The 4404-nt window shown below is 40.9% G+C and overlaps 1 pseudogene; it reads right to left on the minus strand.

Moving 5' to 3' along the window:
- Nucleotides 1-2537: 2537 nt before the first annotated feature.
- On the minus strand, nt 2538-3680 carry LOC126082392 (transmembrane protein 183A-like; annotated as a pseudogene).
- Nucleotides 3681-4404: the final 724 nt, after the last annotated feature.

Consider the following 4404-nt stretch of genomic DNA (forward strand, 5'->3'; position numbering starts at 1 on the left):
TGTTCTTCATTCCCCTTTGCTCCAAGTAGGTTGAGACCAATTGATGCATCTTAGGTGGCCACTTGCTAGTGCTTAATGCCCCAGACGCCACTCACCAAAGTGGTATGCAGAATGTTTTCTTAATACATTTTGTTATGCCAGTTGACCTAGATGTCCCCTAAAACCATGGACCCCAGACCTCTGCCCCTGCTACTCTGTCCCTCAAAGTGTTTGGTTGTATCTAGGAAACTTCTTAGCTTTTGGATTAGTCCAATTGTGCTGACTTCCCTTGTAATGTGTGTTGTCGTTCCCTTAGCCTAAAATAATTCTTGTCTACTACCTAATTAGTGAATACCCCTCTCCCTCCTTCCCTCCACACCCTCATAACCATCAAAGAATGTTTTCTTCTGTGTTTAAACCTTTTCTTGAGTTCTTATAATAGTGGTCTCATACAATATTTGTCCTTTTGCAACTGAATAATTTCTCTCAGCATAATGCTTTCCAGACTCCTCCATGTTATGAGATGTTTCATGGATTCATCATTGTTCTTTATTGTTGCAGAGCATTCCATTGTGTGAATATACCACAATTTGTTTATCCATTAATCCATTGAGGGGCACCTTGGTTGTTTCTGTCTTGCTATTGTAAAAGTGCAGCAATGAACATGGGTGTGCATGTATCTATTTGTGCGAAGACTATTATTTCTCTAGGATATATTCCAAGGAGTGGGATTGCTGGATTCTACTGTAGTTCTATTTCTAGCTTTATAAGGGAGCACCAAATCGATTTCCAAAGTGGTTGTACCATTTTACACTCCCACCAGCAGTGTATAAGTGTTCCAATCTCTCCACAACCTCTCCAACATTTATTATTTTCTGTTTTTTGGATTAATGCCAGCGTTGTTGGGGTGAGATGATATCTCATTGGAGTTTTGATTTGCATTTCTCTGATGGCTAATGATCGAGAGCATTTCCTCATGTATCTGATAGCCGCCTGAATGTCTTCTTTGGTGAAATGCCTGTTCATATCCTTTGCTCATTTTTTAATTGGGTTATTTGTTTTTTCATTGTTGAGTTTTTGCAGCATCATGTAGACTTTAGAGATCAGATGCTGATCAGATTTGTCATAGCCAAAAACTTTTTCCCAGTCTGTAGGTAGTCTTTTTACTCTTTTGGTGAAGTCTTTGGATGAGCATAAGTGTTTGATTTTTAGGAGCTCCCAGTTACCTAGTTTATCTTCTGGTGTCTGTTCATTGTTAGTAATGTTTTGTATACTGTTTGTTTATGCTCTGTATTAGGGCTCCTAGCATTGTCCCTATTTTTTTTCCATGATCTTTATTGTTTTAGGTTTTATATTTAGGTTTTTGACCTATTTTAAGTTAGTTTTTGTGCATGTCGTGAGGTATGTATGTCTTGTTTCATTTTTTTTGCAAATGGGTATCCAGTTATGCCAGCACGATTAGTTAAAGAAACCGTCTTTTCTCCATTTAACAGATTTTGGGCCTTTGTCAAATATCAGCTGCTCATATGTGGATGGATTTATGTCTGGATTCTCAATTTTGTTCCATAGGTCTATGTGTCTGTTGTACCAGTACCAGGCTGTTTTGACTACTGTGGCAGTATAATATGTTCTAAAATCAGGTAGTGTGAGGCTTCCCACTTTGTTCTTCTTTTTCAGTAATGCTTACTTATCTGAGGCCTCTTCCATATGAATTTGGTGATTTGTTTCTCCATATCATTAAAAAATGCCATTCGTATTTGGATTTAGATTGCATTGTGTCTATAGATTGCTTTGGGTAGAATAGACATTTTTACATTGTTGAGTCTTCCTATCCATGAGCAAGGTATGTTTTTCAACTTATGTAGTTTCTTTTGGTTTCTTGCAGTAGTGCCTTACAGTTTGCTTTGTATAGTTCTTTTACCTCTCTGATTAGATTTATTCCTAAGTATTTTATCTTCTTGGGGTTATTGTAAATGGTATTGATTTGGTGATTTCCTCTTTGATGTTCTCTTTGTTGGTGTAGAGGAATCCAACTGATTTTTGTATGTTTATCTTTTTTAAGACTGAAAACCCTGTCACCTACTTTATTTCTAGAGAAGGGTATAGGGAGAAGAGCAAGTATTCACTTGGGTTTGAGGGGCAGCTAAATTGGAAGCAACCATAGCAATAACTTCAGGCCCCTCATGTTCCTTGGACCCATAAGGGAATGCTGAAACTTCCTTGTTTGGAGTTAAGAATTTAATTTTTCCCTAGAGCAAGACCATCTATTTTCGCTGGGATAAAAGAATAAAGAACAACAAACTCGATAGCACCAAATGGGGTTTTAATGCAAAAAATAGGGCCAGATTTCTCCTCTCAAATGCAAATTTTACATGAAAATATGTTTATAAGTCAGAGTTGGTTTTCCTCTTGATTTGACCCCTCTCCCTCCCGTAACAGAAGCCCCTGGAAACTGAAGAACATATGCACCACTAACCAGGTACATAATCTAGCTGCCAAACTGGAATCTGCTTCCTAATGGGCTGGCCTAGCTCAGGGCAACCCCCAGGGAGCAGTAACTAGGCTCTCAGGGAGAGGGGATACTCAAGGTGCCATAAGCCAAAGAGCCGGACACTGTGCACTGGGTCAAGGATGACTCGCATGTCCTATTCACTGTGCAGTTTCCGGCCACCATGGATAGGAAAATTCTGGAACACCAGTCTCACATGGTGGTGCCACATGTTCATGCTCACATTTATAGTAAACAGGGTAAATATCATTCCCACGACAATTGGGAAAAAGATGAAATTGAAGGTAGTGTCCTGCAGTAGGCAGCAGTCCTGGTCTGGGTTGTTATGAACATCTTCGTATTGAATGGGGAGCTGCAAACCTCCCATACACTTGCTCTTTAACCGAGGGCACTGTTTTTTGAACTAGAAGTTGAATTCCCACGCTGGTTCCTGTCTATTCCCAGCAACCTTTCTGCACGAGAAAACTTTCTGCACCAGAAAAGCATTTGGAATTCTTTAGTGCACCAGGAGTCTTTTCTGCAAGGGCTGGATTCTTGGAGATTCGAGCAGCAAATGGCTTACGAATATGGTAAAGTATTGGATCACACACGCCGGGAGACAGCGCAGCTTCCCCGTTGACTCTGGTCGCAGGTGCAGAGGCAGAGAGGCATCCAGCATGTAGTGCCTTCAGTACGACCTGGTCCAAAAGGCAGCAGTGCAAGTGACAGTCCAGGCATTCTTATGAATCAGGGGAAAATTCACAATGTCCTCAGGATGGATATAGGAGGCCAGCAAGAGCCAAATATCCATGGGATACTCTTCTCCTCCAGCCCTGTCCAGGTCTTCTTTGTGTTTCTTGCTTTTCTTTTTTCTGGAAACGGTTCTGGCATAAATGCTTTCCTCTTGGGCATCCATCTCAACACTGCTATCGATGATGTCATAGGGCTCACCAGCCCCAGAGAGAGCTTCCTGTGGAAGAAACTGGGAGGCTTCCAAGCCACAAATAGATTGTACTTCTTGCTGAACAGCATTTAGGATGGCTTTCTTGTCCCATCCAGACTTCACGAAGGCTGATCCGGAGTTGGCAAAATCTGCCAAGGTCACTCGACTGGAGCAGACATCGTGGGCCTGAAACTTGAGTCACTTCCTTCTCTTGGGCATAGTGACTGTGTCAGAGTGAGGATGGCCTAATGGGCTGAGCCTCCGGGCCATGTCTCAGGCCAGAGAGCTGGCCCTGGGAACTGCCTGTATGTTTATCTTGTATCCTGATACCCTGCTGAACTCTTCTACTAGTTTCAGTAGTTTTCTTGAGGATTCTTTAGGGTTTTCTGTGTATAAGGTTATGTCATTTGCAGATAGATATATTTTTACTTCTTCTTTACCAATTTGGTTGCCCTTTACTTCTTTATTTAGCCTAAGTGCTCTGGCTAGGACCTCCAGCACAGTGTTGAATAAGAGTGGTGATAAAGGGCATCCTTGTCTGGTTCCTGTTTTCAAGGGCCAGACTCTCTCCATTTAGGATGATGTTGGCTGTTGGCTTTTTGTAAATGCCCTTCAGTATATTGAGAAATTTTCCTTCTATTCCTATTTTTCTGAGAGTTTTTATCATGAATGGGTGTTGGACTTTGTCATACGCCTTTTCTGCATCAATTGATAAGATCCTGTGGTTCTTCTCTTTTGTTTTATTTATGTGATGGATTACATTGATTGCTTTTCTAAAGTTAAACCACCCCTGCATACCTGGTATGAATCCCGCTTGGTCATGGTGAATTATTTTTTTGATATGTTGTTGAATTCTATTGGCTAGAAGTTTGTTATGGATTTTTGCGTCTAAGTTCATGAGGGACATAGTTCTGTAATTTTCTTTTTTTGTGGTATCTTTACCTGGTTTTGGTATCAGGGATATGCTGGCTTCGTAGAATGAGTTTGAGAGTAT

Source organism: Elephas maximus, chromosome 1 (genome assembly GCF_024166365.1).
Source record: "Elephas maximus indicus isolate mEleMax1 chromosome 1, mEleMax1 primary haplotype, whole genome shotgun sequence".
Classification (NCBI taxonomy): domain Eukaryota; kingdom Metazoa; phylum Chordata; class Mammalia; order Proboscidea; family Elephantidae; genus Elephas; species Elephas maximus.